This window comes from Monodon monoceros, unplaced genomic scaffold, assembly GCF_005190385.1.
Source record: "Monodon monoceros isolate NGI ecotype Baffin Bay Population unplaced genomic scaffold, NGI_Narwhal_1 Super_Scaffold_3, whole genome shotgun sequence".
NCBI classification, from domain to species: domain Eukaryota; kingdom Metazoa; phylum Chordata; class Mammalia; order Artiodactyla; family Monodontidae; genus Monodon; species Monodon monoceros.
This window is the reverse complement of record NW_021703780.1, coordinates 74437302-74457081: the sequence shown is the minus strand read 5'-3', so window position 1 is coordinate 74457081 and position 19780 is coordinate 74437302. Positions and strand designations below refer to the sequence as shown.

General features: G+C 39.8%; 1 protein-coding gene across 15 annotated transcripts in view; it reads left to right on the top strand.

Annotated features, from left to right (window-relative positions):
• The first annotated feature begins 423 nt into the window (after positions 1 to 423).
• The window catches only part of FHIT (fragile histidine triad diadenosine triphosphatase), a 1443555-nt gene continuing 1424198 nt past the window's right edge, over positions 424 to 19780 (top strand). For 5 of the 15 annotated variants that reach the window (XM_029242160.1, XM_029242145.1, XM_029242157.1 and 2 more), the window contains exon 1: positions 435 to 548. The gene's annotated coding sequence lies outside the window, so the exon portion shown is untranslated. Of the gene's footprint in view, positions 549 to 609; positions 787 to 19780 lie in introns of those variants that run through there. The other 10 variants (XM_029242164.1, XM_029242154.1, XM_029242147.1 and 7 more) reach the window with 5 other exon arrangements.

The following is a 19780-nucleotide window of genomic DNA, read 5'->3' as shown; positions in this document are numbered from 1 at the left end:
CTTTAGGAATCAAAAAAGATCCAGAGTGAGGAAACGAAGCGAAAGGAAATTCAGACAGTGAGGAGCAGTGAGGGGTGGGTAAGTTGAGCGCGTGTGGGAGGAAAGAAGGAAGCAAAAATGCAGCACAGCTTAAACAATCATGTTACTTTTTACATTTGGTAAAAAACAAAGATTGTGTGGATTATGACGAAATCCCTTTCTGAGGGAATTCTCACCTCAGCTTCTTTCCAGAGAGCAACAGTGTTTCCCGTCCCCTAAACAGGGATTTTTGTCATTATGGCTTTTGATTGGCCCGGTATAGGCACGTGCTCTGCGCCTATTGGCCCGAGCGTCTGTCCCCAGACGAGTAGCCATGTTGGGGCCCTTCCCCGCCGCGGGGCCGTCTGGGAGTTGTAGTCCTTGCTCCGCTCCGTCCAGTGGAGAGACTTTTTGCCCTCTGCTCCTGGGTCCCTCAGGCAGCCACTCCCGTGGGCACACGCCCAGGAACTGCTTCTGCCCCGCGCTCCCTCCCTCTGCCTTTCACTTCCCAGCTGCCAAGATCTTGGAAGGTAGGGGCGGGGGCAAGCCCAAGTCGAACAGTGTTTCTGTGGCGCAGATCCGGGGTTCCGCGCGCGTCTGGTCATTACTCCGGCGGTCCAGTGGAGCGGGGACTGACTGGGTCCACGCAGCTCGTTGGGAGGTAGTGGGGGGTCTGTCGGGAGGACCCTCCCACCTCACCTCACCTTCTCACGGCCACTTCCTGAGCACCGGCCCTAACCCTAACCCGCCCCTCCTCCGCCGCATTTTGTAAGTGGATAAACTGAGGCATGGGGGCATGCCAGCGGTTCCAGGGGACGCCCCAGCTCCTGGCTCTGGTGGTGTAGTTAGCATGGGCCGCTTTTGGATTTTTTTCAGTTTTCTGTCAAGTAGCAGGACTCTATGCCCCAACAGATGTGTGTTAAACATCCAGCTCTGGGTTCCCCAGGGGGAGGGAGGAGGGTTTGAACAAGTGTCCAGGAGGAGGAGCTAAGCAGGACACGGGGAAGGCAATATTTTGGGAGAGAATTTTACATTTAGTATTTAAAAGACACAGAATAATTCATTATGGTGGGAGAAATCAGTACTCTGTTGGACTTCCTTACATCTATTTTATGGCTTAATGTAGATTTTTTTTTTTCTTTTTTTTTTTTTTTGCTGTACGCGGGCCTCTCACTGCCGCGGCCTCTCCCTTTGCGGAGCACAGGCTCCGGACGCGCAGGCTCAGCGGCCATGGCTCACGAGCCCAGCCGCTCCGCGGCATGCGGGATCCTCCCGGACCGGGGCGGACTCCCAACCACTGCGCCACCAGGGAAGCCCTAATGTAGTTTATATATGAAAACATGCGGGGATTTTTAAGGTGTGTTCATGTGGGGGAAAAAGGCCGGTTAGTGGAACTGGAGCTGGATTTGCAGCTTCCTCTCTAGGATCAAATTCTGCCTCTGCTGTATGACTAGCCACTCACAGTGCTTACCGGGGAAAAAAGAACTTAAGGCTCCCTGCCTAAGTGGCCCAAGGAGCTGCCAGGAGCTGAAATCTAGATGAAGTCTTGCTTGTGAAAGTTTGCCACATTCAAACTTTTATTATTGTGCGTCTCTCAGAACTGTGCTTGGGATCGGCATAGAATACAGCCTGTGGTCATGTTAGAAAGGCTCAGATCCTTGCTGGGTCCGGGACTACCGAAAGCGGCCCCGACTCGCACCTGTTAAGGTCCTGTACCTGAACTCTCCATTTTCTGGCTCCATCTTACCGCCGGCGGCCCGGGCAGCGGAGGCTTCTGGGAGTTGTAGTCCCGCCTCTAGTTTCCCGGAGGGCTGGTACTCCATCTCCCAGCGTGTCATTTGGCTTGGCGAGGTGTCTCCTGGGAGTTGAAGTCTCACTTCCAGTAGTTCTTTGGAGCAGCCCCTTGACTCGGAACTACAACTTCCACGTGGCCCTGCGTTCTTGGCTGCTTGCCCTGCGTCCACTAGCTGCGAGCCGGGTGTAGTGAAATATGTTTAGCAAAAATGTGTTCTTGTTGTTTTTGATTATATACGCTCTTCCAAGTACTACGTGGGGGTTTATTGTATACGCTTTTCTTAGTATCTTAGGAATTATGCATGCTTTCAAACAGTGCTAACACTCAACAGTTTACAGAGCATGTTCATACTATCTCTCGTAATAATACTGTATCTCCCATTTGTAGATAAGAAAAAAAACTTGAGAAGACGATTTGTACACGGTCACACACCTAGTAATAAAATGTAATATATCTTTTATAAATAAATAGATACTACATTTAGTTATAGTTTAATCCTCTCAAGCGCTATATGAGAGAAATAGCCATTTTCATATGCATTTTCCATATTAGAAAACTAAGGCTAGGAAATAGGGAAGTTGAGCAACGTGTCGAAGTTAACTAAGCTAGTGAATAGAACTACCGAGATTGTAACCCATTTTGCTTGACAGACTCTGCTTAGAAAAAGACTGTATCTTATGGAGGTGGAGGGAGCCCGAGCTTTCTGAGCACGGAATTTGGAATCTTTCCACTATACCATGTTGCCTCTGTAGTTAAACACTAAACGGTAGTGCTGCAAAAACCTTTGAGATCATTTAAATCTAAGGCAAAGATCTTGAAACAGTTCCTGGCATATAGTAGAGGTTCCACAAATGTTAGCTATATAGAGTTTTATAATACTTTTATTTTAGAGATGAGGAAACTGGTGCAGGTGGTGAAGCAGTTTGCCCAAGGTCACACAGCTGGTCTGTGTCAGGGATGAGACTAGACCCGAACGTCTTGTTTCCAAGTCCAGGGTTATTTTCATTCTACCAGCAGACAGCTAGCAGGGACGCCATATGTGAAGCTGTTTAGATAATGGTTTCTCTTCTAATTTGTTCTTCCTAGGCCACAGACCAGGACCAATTGTTGTAAAGTCTCTTTTCTTATTATTGGTAACGTGATATTTCATGAATTCAACAAATGTTTTCTGAACATATAGCTCATATCTCTTTAGGTACAGGGCCTCATGGATGAAAAGTAGCTAATGGGTTAGGGCTAGAAGGACCTTATAAATCATCTAATCTAACTTTTTCATTTAAAAAATTAGGGAATTGAGGTACAACATTCACAGCCTTCATCTCATGCCCTTGTGTCACAAGCATTCTGTTTCTGCAAGGAGGCAGGGTTCTGGAGGCCTCATAGTCCTGTATGTGACCTTTTAGGCTCATGCTTTATTTTACTTAGTATCCTTGTCCTTGCCTTATTCCTGTACATGTTTGGTGGAATGCTTTAGGAAATGTTTCTGTGTACATGCAGCTCTCTTTCTTTTAATGTACATGCAGCTTCAATATGTTCCATTTGTATTTTGGGAATTAGTCTTGTCTTGGCTCCCAATACTCTTTTCTCTTTTGTCCTGTAAGACACGAGAACAAAATCTGACATTGTGTTTGCATTCACATATGTTAAAATCTAATCCTCTAATATAGGGTAACATAAATGAACACATGAGTTGTTTGAATTATATAAAACTTTTGTTTTAGAAGACACATTGGCCTTTTCAATTATGTATTCACAGATAAAGCAGATTACTCTCACCTCTTGTGTGTGAAAGATGATTTCTACATAATTAGATAATAAAGTAGCAGTTTTATAAATTACTGGCTAAACGTTCCTGAGATAGTCATTATGGGAGATGTTCTCCTGGTCACCCTCTGTCCCACCAGCACTCTCCTAAATGACAGTCTGATCAGTCAGCTTCCAGCAAAGTGCGTGACCACTAGTAGACACGGAAAAAGTATTTGTGGAATTGCATTCATAAGCACCTTTGAGCTCTATTCCCACATTTTCCCCCTGAATCTCAGTTTTCTCTTTTAATGCAGAAAGGCAGCTTTGAAATACAAGCTGTTGCTACAGCTTTTGAGGTCATCCTCTGAGGGACTGTTGCTTTGGGAATGTCCAGGTCTGTGACTTCTAAGATGAGAAAGTGATCCAAATAGCAAAACATAGAGAAGCAATAGAGAGTGGTAGTCTGAAGGCCTATGACTGAAATCCCAGCCCTGCCTCTTAGGCATGTTACTAAGCCCTTGGTTTCCTCTTCTGTAAAGCAAGGATAATAAGCATTCTACCACATAAAGTGATGATAAAGATTAAATAAGATAGTGTGTTTAAAGCTTTGAGCATGTCAGGTGCTCAATAGCTTGCATTTAATAGATGAATAGATCTTATTTTTGTCATTATTAATGTAAACGTGTATATGAAAATATATTTACTCAGGATTTAAACTGGAGGCAGATATCTGTTTTATAAAAGGGTCTTGTCATTTGTTTTCTTAGAGTAGCAAGCTTGGCCATCACATATAAACTATGAAGTTAACTGCAACTCTTGATAATCCATCTTGTCAGCTCAGTGAAAGTGTCTTGTGTAGGCAGAGAGATAGTGAAGCTTTTGGCTCTTCATTGACTGCTGACAGGTCCCTGATCTCTGGTTTCATCTATATATTAAATTTTGGGTTGAAAAACGGTCAGTAGGGCCTTCTGTCCACTTCTGGAAAGGACTGGGCCTATCCCAGGAGCCTCAGGGTTAAAGTGAAGCAGTTGTCATCCAGCTGGTGAGTAATCCCGGGGCAGTGGCTATGTGGACACGGCAGTGCTTCTTTCTAAAGCTGACAACTTCAGTAGCCATGAGGTTACTGATAGAGAGGTGAGTTACAGAAGAGGGGTGATGCTGGGGACAGGGAAGGAGGAATGAAATGAGGATCATAGCGAGAGCAAAGAGCAGATGAACGAAGGAAACAGTTGAGGCCCTCAGTCGAGTTGTCTTAAGCATGTATTTATTGAGCACATTTATCCTGCTTCTAGGTCTGTGCCAGGCACTACACTGTTATGCAGTGGAGATACAGCTTTGAATGTGGCTGACATGGAGGTGGTCATGGTGGTGGGTTGTGGTATATTCTAAGCAGGGAAGAACTTGAAGGAAAGAAGCAAGGAAGGTAGAGTGTGTTGGGATTTGATGAGCAGAAAAGTCTTTGTGCTTGGGGTATACAAATCACTGAATGGGGGAGGTGGGAGAGATCAGGCTGCAGAGGCAGGCATGGGTGATATTATGCAGAGTCCAGTTATCTGTATTGCAAAAGAATTTTGGACTTTATTCCAAGGGTATTTGTGAAACCATTTAAAAGTCTTAAGTGGAGAAATAAAATTATTGGATTTGTTTTTTAAAGACTTTGGATGCAGTATGGATGATGAATTTGTGAGAGGTAATAATGTGGGAAAACCAGATAGTCTTGCGTTTCTTTAACTTTAATGTGCATGTGAATCTCCCGCTGATCTTAAAATGTGGAGTCTGATTCAGCAGATCTGGAATGGGCCAGCACCAGCAGGCTGTTGCTGCTGGTCTATGGACTATCCTTTGAGTAGCAAGTACTTAGGAGACTCTTCAGTGTTCTAGGTCAGAGATAATGGTGATTAAGAGAATGGGCTCTAGAGAGCAGAAGACCTGGATTCTAATCTTGGTTTTTCCACTTATTTGCTGTGTGACTCTGGGGAAAGTGAGGTAATCTCTTTGAGCCTCAATTTCCTTATTATCTGTGAAAGGTGGGTAATAATTTCTATTGCTTTAATCATGTTTTAAATTTTCAATGAGGTCACCCTTGGAAAGGGTTACTGTGCTTAATACAGTAATTGAACTCAGTAAATGGTAGCTTTGATTTTACTCTTACGGTTATTAGTAAAAATCATAATATTATGCACCCTGCTCCACATTTCCTTGTTTATCACATTTTCTTGTTTATCACATTTTGAATGCTAGGTGGAATAGATTACCTTTAATTCTACTGTTTTTGCTTCTGTCTCACAGGTGAAGTGCTGAACTTTGTAAAAATTTGAACGTTCTGGGCAAATAGATTTCTCTCAGCAATTGAGTCTCTCAATTTGATGGAAAAAAATCTGGGATCCTGAAAGTACCATCTTATATCTGATTGCAGGAACTTGAGGCACCTTGCCTAGCCTTGTAAATTTATTTAGCCCAATTATAGTGCCTCCTTCTTTACATAATTTTAACCTGTTTGGATTGTTCTCCAACCAGTGATTCTCAACCCTTGTTGCAAGTTAGAATCACCTGGCGCTGGTCCCATCCATACAAATTAAATCAGAGTGCCGGAGGGGAGGCAGGCGTTGATAATTTCTTTTTTAAGTTTCCTGGGTTATAATGAAGTGCATCTAGGATTGAGAACCATTGATTTTAAAAACCATAACATCACAAAATAAATCAAGTACAGTCTAAGGGCCTGGGTGGGGAATGAAATATCTGGAAAGTAGCTGAAGTCTTTGGGAGTGAAAGAGATAATAAGCCTAGTCACAAATCTCTCTTGGAATCTGATGAACTAACTGTAGGTTGTGCCCTGGGTTACCTTTGAGATTACTTACTAGGACACCCCCGTTCTAACCCTTTTTATCTCTAGCTGTGCTTACCCTAGTCAGGATTCTCCTTAATGCTGAGTTTCAGACTGCTTTTCTCTTTCTGGTATTTAGTTTGTTCCATTCCTCAGAGCTAAAAAAAAGTTATTAACCCATGAAAACCATGTTCAAAAGAAACTGAGTTACATGTTTTCATGAGTTGTGGCCATGTTATTGAAAAGGCTTAAACTATTGTTCAGATAAAATACAACCCATTTTTACTAGCAACATTCTTACATTCTAATTCAGTAGTTTAAAAGGAACCACTTCCAGAGATGCTGCCAATTATAAAGATGGGTTTCTTTCTGTCTTTTTTCTCTTTAAAATTACTTCCATCTACCATTTTAGGGTGGAACAGTTAAGCTAATTTGATTAAATGCCTTTAATTTTCTGGATTATCCATAATATATAGGACCCCTTTCCTTTAAAAATTTTTTCCTCCATAGAAAATGTGTATTCTTATGTTTGTATCTGAATACATATATTTTTCTTCATGAAAGTAATTTATATTTTTTATTGAAATATAGTTGACATACACTATTATGATAGTTTCAGGTGTACTACGTAATTACATGATATTTTCATACATTATGAAATGATCACCAAGATAAGTCGAGTAACCATCTGTCTGCATACAAAGTTATTGCAATATTATTGACCATATTCCTTATGCTGTTTATTACATCCTTGTGACTTATTTCTTATATGGCTGGAGGTTTGTACCTTTTAATCCCCTTCACCTGTTTTGCTGACCCCCTCACCCATCTGCCTTCTGGCAACCACATATTTGTTCTCTGTATCTATGAGTCTGTTTTTTTGTTTTGTTTTGTTTGCTTGCTTGTTTTGTTTTTTCTATTCCACATATAAGTGAGATAATGCGGGATTTATCTTTCTCTGCCTTATTTCACTTAGCATACCTTCTAGATGCACCCATATTGTTGAAAATGGCAAGATTTCATTTTTTATGGCTGAGTAATATTCCTCTGTGTGTGTGTGTGTGTGTGTGTGTGTGTGTGTGTGTGTGTGTGTGTGTATCACATCTTCTTTATCCATTCATCTATCAGTGGACACGTAGGTTGCTTCCATATCTTGGCTACTGTAAATAATGTTGCAATGAACACTGGAGTACATATATCTTTTCAAATTTGTGTTTTTGTTTTCTTTGGGTAGATTCCCAGAAGTGAAATTGCTGGATTGTAAGGCAGTTCTATTTTTTAGTGTTTTGAGGAACCTCCATACTGTTTCCATAGTGGCTGCACCAATTTACAATACCACTGACAGTGCATGAGGGTTCCCTTTTCTCCTCATCCTCTCCAACACTTGTTATTTGATGTCTTTTTGATGATAGCCATTCTGACAGGTGTGAGGTGGTATCTTATGTTGTTTTTATATGCATTTCCCTGATGATTAGTGATGTTGAGTGTCTTTTCATGTGTCTCTTGGCCATCTGTATGCCTTCTTTGGAAAAATGTCAATTCAGGTCCTCTGTCCATTTGTTAATGGGTTGTTTTTTTGTTTTTTTTTTTGATGTTGAGTTGTATAAATTCTTTGTATATTTGGGACATTAACCCCATATCAGATACATTGTTTGTAAATATCTTCTCCCATTCAGTAGGCTGCCTTTTCATGTTGTTGATAGTTTCCTTCACTGTGCAAAAGCTTTTTAGATTGATGTAGTCCCATTTGTTTATTTTATTTTTTCTATGTTTCCCTTGCCTGAGGAGACATCTAAAAAAATATTTCTAAGACCAATGTCTAAGAGTGTACTGCCTCTGTTTTCTTCCAGGATTTTTATGGTTTCAAATCTTACATTAAAGTCTTTAATCCATTTTGAGTTTACTTTTCTATATGGTATGAGAAAGTAGTTCAGTCTGATTCTATTGCATGTAGCTGTCCAGTTTTCCCAACACCACTTGCTGAAGAGACTATCTTTTCTCCATTGTATATTCTTGCCTCCTTTGTTGTAGATTAACTGACCATAAGTGTGTGGGTTTATTTCTGAGCTCTCTATTCTGTTCCATTGATCTATGTGTCTGTTTTTGTGCTACTACCATACTGTTTTGATTACTGTAGCTTTCTAGTATAGTTTGAAATCAGGGAGTGTGATTTGTTCTTCTTTCTGAAGTTCATTTTGGCTATTCAGGGTCTTTTGTATTTCCTTACATGTTTTAGAATTATTTGTTCCAGTTGATAGAGATTGCATTGAATCTGTAGATTTGCCTTGGGTAGTATGGTGATTTTAATGATATTAATTCTTCCAATCCGTAAGCATGGTATATCTTTCCATTTGTTTGTGTCATCTTCAATTTCTTTCATCAGTGTCTTATAGTTTTCTAAGTCTTTTACTTCCTTGGTGAGATTTATTCCTAGGTGTTTTATTCTTTTTGATTAAATTATAAATGGGATTGTTTTCTTAACTTCTCTGATACTTCATTGTTAGTGTATAGAAACACAGCAGATTTCCATGTATTAATTTTGTATCCTGCAGCTTTACCGAATTTATTTTTCAGTTCTAATAGTTTTTGGTGGGCTCTTTAGGAATATACATGCTTACCAAAAAAAAAAAAATTAAAAAAAAAAAAAAATATATATATATATATATATATATACACAAACACACACACATATAATTAGGTATTATATATATTTTATATACATAAATATAATGAAATCTGCAAACAGTGACAGTTTTATTTATTGCTTTCCAATTAGATTCCATTTATTTATTTATTTATATTGTCTTATTGTTCTGGCTAGGACTTCCAATAATTTGTTGAATAACACTGGTGAGAGTGGATATCCTTGTCATGTTCCTGATTTTACAGGAAATGCTTTCAGCTTTTCACCACTGAGTATGATGTTGGCTGTAGGTTTGTCATATATGGCTTTTATTATGTTGAGGTATGTTCCCCCATTCTCATTTTCTTGAGAATTTTGGCCATAAATGGATGTTGAATTTTGTCAAAAGTTCTTTCACAAACTTGTGATAATGATATGACTTTTATTCTTCAATTTGTTAATATGGTGTATCACATTGATTGAATTGTGGATGTTAAGCTATCCTTGCATCCCTGGGATAAATACTTCTTGATCATGGTGTATGATCCTTTTAATGTATTATTGAATTTGATTTGCTAATATTTTGTTGAGAATTTTTGCATCTATTTTCATCAGTGGTATAGGCCTGTAATTTTCTTTTTTTGTGTGGTGTCTTTGATTTTGGTATCAAGGTGATGCTGGTCTTATAGAATGGGTTTGGAAGTGTTCTATCCTCTTCAATTTTGGAATAGTTTGAGAAGGTTAGGTGTTAACTCTTCTTTAAATGTTTGGTAGAATTCAACTTTGAAGCTGTCTGGTCTTGGTGTGTTCATATTTTCTATTTTTCCCTGATTTAGTCTTGGGAGATTATATTTTTCTAGGAATTTATCCACTTTTTTTTTTTTCTTTCGGTATGTGGGCCTCTCACTGTTGTGGCCTCTCCTGTTGCGGAGCACAGGCTCCGGATGCACAGGCTCAGCGGCCATGGCTCACGAGCCCAGCCACTCCGCGGTATGTGGGATCTTCCTGGACTGGGGCATGAACCATGTCCCCTGCATCGGCAGGCGGACTCTCAACCACTGTGCCACCAGGGAAGCCCTATCCACTTCTCATAGTTGCCCATTTTATTAGCGTATAATTGTTCATAGTAATCTGTTTTTTAAAAAAATATTTATTTATTTATTTGGCTGCATCAGGTCTTAGTTGTGGCACGTGGGATCTTTGTTGCGGCATGTGAGATCTTTTGTTGCAGTGCATGGGCTCTTTGTTGCAGTGTGTGAGCTTCTCTTCAGCTGTGGCACATGGGCTCCAGGGCATGCGGGCTCAGTAGTTGCAGTGCGCAGGGTCGAGAGCGCGTGGGCTTAGTTGTCCTGTGGCATATTGGATCTTAGTTCCCTGACTAGGGATCGAACCTGCGTCCTCTGCATTGGAAGGTGGATTCTTAACCACTGGACCACCAGGGAAGTCCCCATAGCAATCTCTTATCCTTTGTATTTCTGTGGTGTTGGCTGTAACTGAGTTTATTTATTTGAGCTTCTCTCTTTTTTTCTTGATGAGTCTGGCTAAAAGTTTATCAAGTTTGTTTACCTTTTCAAAGAATCAGCTCTCAGTTTCATTGATCTTTTCTATTGTTGTATTTATAAAGGCTCTATTTCATTTATCTTTCTCTCTGATCTTTATTATTTCTTTCCTTCTACTAACTTTGGGTTTTGTTTGTTCTTTTTCTAGTTCCTTTAAGTTAGCTTGTTTATGTGAGATTTTTCACTTAATGTTTTGACATCATATTTTACATCTTTTTGTTTTGTGTATCCCTTAACTACTTGTTGTGGAAATAGATGACTTAACTACTTTTGTCTTTTAACCTTCATACTGGCTTTGTAAGTGGTTGATCTACTTACTACCTTTACTGTAATTTCACCAATGAGATTTTCCTTTTCATTATTTTCATATTTCTAGTTGTAGTCTTTTCTTTTCCGCTTAGAGAAGCTTGTTTAGTGGTGGTGAACTCTTTTAGCTTTTGCTTATCTTTAAAATTCTTTTTTTAAAATTAATTCAGGGCTTCCCTGGTGGTGCAGTGGTTGAGAATCTGCCTGCCAATGCAGGGGACATGGGTTCGAGCCCTGGTCTGGGAAGATCCCACATGCTGCGGAGGAACTGGGCCCATGAGCCACAGCTACTGAGCCTGCGCGTCTGGAGCCTGTGCTCTGCAACAAGAGAGGCCATGATAGTGAGAGGCCCGCGCAACGGGATGAAGAGTGGTCCCTGCTTGCTGCAACTAGAGAAAGCCCTCGCATAGAAACGAAGACCCAACACAGCCAAAAATAAATAAATTAATTAAAAAAAATTAATTCAATCACTGATAAGTGTTTATTGAGTACATATTATGTGTCAGACATTGTGTTGGGTGCTTGAAATAATGGTGCTAAGCTTGGGGATAATTATTGCTGTAGCAGGCAAATTAGCTCCCTAGTATCTTTTTTTAAATTGAAGTATAGTTGGAAATTCCCTGGCATCCCAATGGTTAGAGCTTAGTGCTTTCACTGCAGTGGCCTGTGTTCAATCCCTGGTCGGGGGGTACTTCCCTGGTGGTCCAGTGGTAAAGAATCTGCCTTACAATGCATGGGATTCCGGTTCAATCCCTGGTTAGGGAACGAAGATCCCACATGCTGCAGGACAACTAAGCCCAGGCGCCACAACTACTGAGCATGCATGCCTCAACTAGAGAGCCTATGTGCCGCAAACTACAGAGCCCACGTGCTCTGGAACCCACGCGCCACAACTAGAGAGAAGCTCGCGTGCGCACCTCAACGAAAGATCTTGCATGCCTCAAATGAAGATCCTGCGTGCTACAACTAAGACCCAACACAGCCAAAAAGAAAAAAAAAAATTGAACTATAGTTGATTTACAATTTTGTGTCAGCTTCAGCTGTACAGCAAAGTGATTGAGTTATATATATATATATATATACACACACACACACATACACACACACACACATACACACATATATGTATATTCAGGTTCTTTTCCATTACAGGTTATTACAAGATATTGAATGTAGTTCACTGTGCTATGCAGTAGGACCTTGTTGTTTATCTATTTTATATATAGTAGTTTGTATCTGCTAGTCCCCAACTCCTAATTCATCCCTTCTTCCCACCTCTTCCCTTTGGTAAGCATAAGTTTGTTCTCTATGTCTGTGAGTCTGTATTTGTTCTATAAATAAGTTTATTTGTATCATTTTTTAGATTCCACATATAAGTGATATCATATGACTTACTTCACTTACTGACTGACTTCACTTAGTATGATAATCTCTAGGTCGCTCCTTGAAGAGAACCTCTACAATTGTGATTATCCTCCCATTTGTGGGTTGCCCACCCAGGAGTGTGGGTCTGGACGGGACTGCAGCTCCACCTCCACCCCTCCTACCCTCTCGTCACTCCTTCTTATATCTTTAGTTGTGGAAAATCTTTCTTGCTAGTCTTCAGGTTCTCATAAGTAGTTGCTCCGTAAGTAGTTGTAATTTTGATGTGTCTGTAAGAGGAGATGAGTTCAGGTCTTCCTACTCTGCCATCTTGGCCACACCCTTGAATATTTATATTTATAACTTTATATCCAGTTTTCAGGAGGATTCTTGGCCTGAATTTATATTACCCTATACCTCAATTTCCTTTTACAGCATTTCCTAAGCTTCTCTGCTCACTAGAAGGTCATTTCACAATGTAGTAGTTTTATTTTTCTACTGTGTTGACTTAATAGAGAGAAAGACTGGGAAAAGTGTTTTTGCTGTCTGGTTTAATACAGTTTAAAAATTACATATTTTGGGGGAATTTGCATGTATGCCAAGGTTTTCTTGTAATGATAAATAAGTAGGCATAGAAAAAAAATTGAGAAACTGGTTAAGAGGTTCACAAAAGACGCTCATTGACAGTATTCTGGAACCTAAAGACTCTTTCTGAATCTTTTTATGTGTTTATTAGTGTTCCTCATTATGGATTTACCTCTTTTTATTAACAGTCAGGTTTCCATGAAAATTCAATGTATTTTGCAATTTCTCAGGCTCACAGCTATTGGAGCTAAAACCCATCATAGATAATGTGGAAGTATCAGTGCTTCCTCATGAGGTTTAAAGCATGCGTATTTTAGTTGAGCATGGGCTGGAGGAAAGTATGGTCTACAGTCATTTAATCACTGAAGTTTGTAGTATGTGATATGGACAAAATTTTTATTTTTTGCAGGACTTGAAGGCTCTTTTGCATGTATTCAGTTTTGAAACAATAAAAAAAAACCTCACTGCTGTCTCCACATTTACTGCAGGACAGTACTTGCTTGGTTGGCCTGAGTGATACCTAGAAGCCGGAGTCTGTGTATGTGCTTGGAGTCCTGAGGACAGGCAGAGGAACCTGCTGGAATAAGGTTGTTTTTCTCAACCCTGAAGCACTGGCAGTCTCTGTCCAACCTCTCCCAGGAATGAGCCTAGTGAGGGGAGAGGTTGTGATCTGCAGGAGAGCAGGGAAAAATGCACGCGTGACAAATGTGGACGGTATGGAAGAGGTATAACAAGAAGATGGTTGGGTGGAGGGAAAGGGAAGGTTTTTGTTTTTTGTTTCAGAAATATGTATGTGAATGGTGCCCTCTGGAGTTGTTCTGGACACAGCTTACATGGCTCTGTACACAGAGAGGCCTGATTAATGGGAGGTGCCGATACCTTCATAAGTGGTGAAGTGATACTGGGGATACAAAGGCAACAGGTGGCCACTGCAGTTTGAAATCCCAGTTGCTGGGTACTGCCAGCTGAAGGGGTAAAAGCAAGGACAGGAAGCTTCAGCAGCCAGTGGCCACAGATAAATCTACAGCTGAGGACCTCTCTTGGCCGCTCTATGCAGGACAGAAAGCTTCCTCTAGTCTCTTGAAACTCCACAAGGCAACAGACCAACGTCTCCCTGGCCCAGAAGAATTAGCTGCATTTGGCTTCCTAGTGCAGATGAAACAGCTGGGTCCAACTCTTATGGGTCAGGGCCTGGCTGGAATTATATGCAAGGGTGGTTTGACCAGAAGCTTCTGCATTTCTGGCTGGCTCCCAGGTGATGCAGATGTGGAAGATGGGTCACACTTGGAATAGCAAGGTTCTAGTTCTTTGTGGCTTCTACTATGTTGCCATTTTTGTTTAATTGAAATATAGTTGATTTACAATGTTGTGTTAGTTTCTGCTATACAGCAGAGTGATTCAGTTATACATATATATACATTCTTTTTTTTAATATTATTTTCCATTATGGTTTATCACAGAATACTGAATATAGTTTTCCCTGTGCTATACAGTAGGACCTTGTTGTTTATCCATTCTCTATATAATAGTTTGCATCTGCTCACCCCAAACTCCCACTCCATCCCTCTCCCATCCCGTTTCCCCCTTGGCAACCACAAGTCTGTTCTCTGTGTCTGTGAGTCTGTTTCTATTTCATAGAATTTCATTTGTGTCATATTTTAGATTCCACATATGAGTGATATCATATGGTATTTGTCTTTCTCTTTCTGATTTACTTCACTTAGCATGATAATCTCTGGTTCCATCCATATTGCTGCAAGTGGCATTATTTCATTCTTTCTTATGGCTGAGTAATATTCTATTGTATATATGTGTCATACCTTCTTTAACCATTTATCTGTCAGTGGACATTTAGGTTGTTTCCATGTCCTGGCTATTGTGAATAGTGCTGCTATGAATATAGAGGTGCTTGTATCTTTTTGATATGCCCAGGAGTGGGATTGCTGGATCATATAGTGACTATTTTTAGTTTTTTAAGGAACCTCCATACTGTTCTCCATAGTGGCTGCACCAACTTAACCTTCTCACCAACAGTGTAGGAGAGTTCCCTTTTCTCTACACCCTCTCTAGCGTTTGTTTGTAGACTTTTTGATGATGGCCATTCTGACTGATGTGAGGTGATACCTCATTATAGTTTTGATTTGCATTTCTCTAACATTGATAATTAGCAGTGTGGAGCATCTTTTCATGTACCTGTTGGCCATCTGTATTGTCTTCTTTGGAGAAATATCCTCATACTTTTTTATAGCTTTTATTTCATCTCTGTTTTTTGATCAATGCCTCTCTTCCCTCTCAACTATAAGCTCTGTGAAGGCAGGAATAGTGGTGATTTTGCTCATGCTGTCTCCCGAGCATGTGGTCCCTGTGTGGGGTAAGTGGTCCATGTCAGATCCCTTACTTAGAATTCGGTGTTGCACTTTGCACAACACCATGCACTTTACCACACTACTTCTAGGCCATCCTCTATTACTTCTTTGGTTAGCCGACTCCTGGTTGCATGGGGAGTATAGGTAAGTGAAATCTACAGAAGATCGCAGACCTCAGCCCTCTTACCATTTCTCTGAACATGTACAGCAACCCATTTCCTCTGTTTATTGGAGATAATGCCTTGTTTATTGCATTAGTATTGTCTATTTTCCCTCTTGAGAAAGTTTGCTCCCCAAAGGCAGGGACCTTATTTGTCCTATCCCCAGGCCTGTGATAGACAGAATGAGTTTTTTCTCCTCATTGCCATCAAGACCTGAAAGTCTGGGTCATCCTGAGGCTGCTGTTCCATGCAGATGGGTCATTAATGTTATATAGCTAATAGGAAGTTTCAAATGCTGGGGAGTCAAGAAGGGGCTCATAGGGAGGGAGTATAGAGAGGAGCCTGCTGTCTGGCTCTGAGCACTGACTGCTGGCTTTGCTTCTCATTAGCCGTGTAATCTTGAGCAAAGTACTCAACCTCACTGCATCTTGTTTTTCTGTAAAACAAAGATTATAATACTACTTAACTCTTAGAGTTATTGTGAGGATTCAGTGAGACTGTTGATGTAAAGCATGCCTTGCACAGTGCCTGATGAGTGGTCAGTGCTCAATAAACATTACCTGTGGTCAGTGTCATTAAACCTGTTATGTTGCTCTGTCTACTTGCTGGCAAGTAGTTATACGTGTGCCAGTTTTCAGTTTGAAGATCACAGCTAGATCTTTCTCATAGTATTGTGTTATTTGGGGAAATCTCATATTTGGCCATGAAATAAATGTAGAGGCTAGCAGTTCGGCCATATGAAGTTTTCTGAAAACATTGGTGAACAACAACCCAGGATTCAGCACAAAAAAGTAAATGCTCATTGATGTTAAATACAAAGGAATATAAGTCAGAAAACAAACACATCTATCATACTGGAGTATTTAAATACCTCTCATAAACACTTAAGATTCTCATTAGTCCAACATCAGAAAAATGATAAATATTAATATTTGTCATCAAAGGAAAGCTTAGAAATCAAAGCAGAGTAAACAACTGTTGTATTTCAAGGATTACACAATACTGAATGAATTTTAATTCAATATCTCCTAAACTCTATTTTTAAGATTTCTCTATACGACACTTTATTTTTATCCAGTACACAAACTAGGAAAGATGTGCATTTAATCAGAAAAGATTCAAGGGATTTGCTGATTTAAAGACCTGGGCTCTGTTGTGTTTTTTGTCTGTAAAAGAGACCCACATGTGCCTGAGCCAACCTCCTTCTCCATTGATCTCCATCTATTTTAGGAGAATCATATTGGAAATTGGCTCTGGGTAGATTATGAAAGGGCACTGGGTGCTTTCTGCCTTTGCTGTGGATTCTTTCCCCCAAGCTTCTCTATTCTTCCCAGTTCTGAATGTGCCCGGAAGCACGTACAGCATCCCCGAGGGTCAGGAGGGAGCAGAGGGAGAGATGACAGGCTGGCACCATCACCCTGCAGCTGTCAGGCTCTCCCTTCCTTCTTTCAGCATCTGAGATGGCTGACTCAGTGTGAGAGGGCCTCACCATGTCACCACAAGAACGCAGTCCTGGGAGTTGAGTGACCTGGGTTTTAGTTCTGGCTCTTTCACTGCCTTATGAATGTCGTGTCTTCTCTCTGGGCCTCCCTTTCCACATCTGTCAAGTGAGGGACTTGGATCTGATAATTCTGAAGTCATGTGCTCTCCAACATGCTATGACCAAGTGGAGAGCTTCAGGGATCTGATAAGCCTTTCCCCTTACCCTCTGCACAGGGGCATTTGCCTGGCAAGGCAGGCTTCAGGGCCAAACAGACCTATATCTTGCCTTAGCTAATTTAGTTAAGTACTCAGTTTTCTCATACACTAAATGGGAATAGTAGAAGGTTGTTGTAAGCACAAGAGATGATGTTTGGAAAGCATCCAGTGCTGTTTGACACATCACTGGGATTTAATGATGCTGCCATTTTGTTATTATTATTATGTTGTTATTTTGTTACTGTTATATATTATGTTTATATTTTGACTCAGTATTTTTCTGTCTCTTTGTGATTCAGTTCCCTTTTCTAAAAAATGGAGATAATAAGAGAATCTACCTCACTGGTTAATTGTGAGGATTAAATGAGATAATACATGAAAGTACATGGGGTGCTTCCTGGTATATAATAAGCACCAAATACACACTAGCAATGATTTTAGCTATTGTTTTTTCTTTTTTTAATTCGTCACAATACCTTAAATAAAGTAAAGAACTAGATAAGACAAGGTGACTGAGAGCAGTTACCATCTCTAATACACATGCTGAAGCAGATTTCCCAGTTGTCTAAAAGACCCAACATTTTCCCTAAGCATCTCATTTATCATAGGGAACAGTAAATAAATAATGTCAAATCTATAATTGAAAGTCAAATATCTGTATCCAACATGAGTTCTTAAACCTGGATGCTGGAGTCTCTTTAACATCAAATGTTCCATGTATATACATAGGAAACAAAAACACTAATTGGAAAAGATATCTGCATCCCTGTTTTCATAGCAGCATTATTTATAATAGCCAAGACTTAAGTGTCCATTGATGGATGAGTGGTTAAAGAAATTTTGGTATTTATACATACAATGGAATATTATTCAGCCATAAAAAATGAGGAAATTCTACCATCTGTGACAACATGGATGGACCTTGAAGGCATGCTAAGTGAAATAAGTCAGACAGAGAAAGATAAGTACTGTATGATGTCACTCATGTGTGGAATGTGTAAAAAAAAAAAAAAAGCATTCCCCCACCCCCGCCGCAAACCTACACCAAACTCATAGGAAAAGATCAGATTTGTGGTTATCAAAAGGTACAAACTTCAATTATATGATAAATAAGTATTAGGGTTGTAATGTACAGCATGATGATTATAGTTAGCACAGCTGTATGGTATATGGGAAAGTTGTTAAGAGAGTAGATACTAAGAGTTCTCATCACAAGGAGAAATTTGTTTTTTCTTTTCTTTTTATTGTATCTTTATGAGATGATGTTAACTAAACCTATTTATGGTGTTAACTAAATGGTGTTAGATGGTGTTAACTAAACCTATTTATGGTAATCATTTCACAATATATGTAAATCAAACCATCATGCTGTACACCTTAAATTTATACAGTGATGTATGTCAATTATTTCTCAATAAAACTGGGAAAAAATGCAATATAGCTACAGTGGAGAAATGGAAAAATAGAGGACAACTAAAACAGGGGAACATAGATACTTCTGGGGATGACAAGTGGAAAGTAGGAAGAAATGAGGCAAGAGATTTTTTTTCCCTAAAGTCTATGTGTTGCCATTTGATTTAAGCTATTATATATTTTAGCTTATAATAAGTAAAATTTATTTTGCTAAAAGTAAAAAAAGAGAAGAATCTAATGTTCCAGGTCCACGCTGTATCTCCACATACGGAAGAGATATATTAGTTAGAAGAGACCTTATTTTTTAACAGGTTACTATGGGCCAGGCACTAAACTAAGACCTTTGTGGGGATTCTCTCATTTCATCCTCACAGCAACTCTAGGGGGTAGATACTCTTATTATCCCTGTTCACAGATGAGAAAACTGAAACACAGAGAGGTTAAGTATGTGCTTAAGGACACCCAGCTGGCAAGTGGTGATGCTGGGATATGGATGCATGTTATATGACATGGAAGAGAGCTTAAGCTCTACTAGCTGATGTCCTCAGCTGGTCAAGAAGTCAAACCTGCTTGGTGGCTACTCTTTCTGTATTAATGAAGTCTGATGGATCAAGACAAGGATGTAAATGGACTTGTTTTTTACCAATGATATAACAAATTAACATTATTCGTATTGTTTCCGAGATCATTCCATTTCATGTAAGGGAATGAATTTCAATATGGAATAGACTTATTTAAGGAAACATCAATATTTTTCTCAAATTGGCAGCATCAAAACTATATTTATGGAATTAAAACATATTGCATTTATATAATGCAAATTCACTTGGAAACAAGATTTCTTTATCTTTTTCTGTAACTTAGCTTGCAGCTGTTGGCATCAGTCTATTTTTAAAACACAAAAATAAATTGTTTCTTGTTAACTCCATTGGATCTGCAGGCAGACAGTAGACAGAGTTGCTGTCCATGAGGCCAGCATCTTGGTTAGAGGGCCCAGATTATTCTATGAGAAGGTGCTATTTGGAAAAAAAAAAAAACTTTTCTTACCAACTGCATAAGAAAATTCATTTTAGAAAATAAAAAAGACAAAAATGCTCAAAAAATAAAGTAGCATTTCATCCCCTCATTATAGCACTATCAATATTTCAATGTAGGGATTTCCCTGGTGGTCCAGTGGGTAAGACTGTACTCCCAATGCAGGGGGCCCAGGTTCGATCCCTGGTTGGGGAACTAGATCCTGCATGCCAACCTAGAAGTGTGCAGGCTGCAACTAAGAAGTCTGCATGCTGCAACTAAGAGTCTGTGTGCCACAGCTAAGACCTGG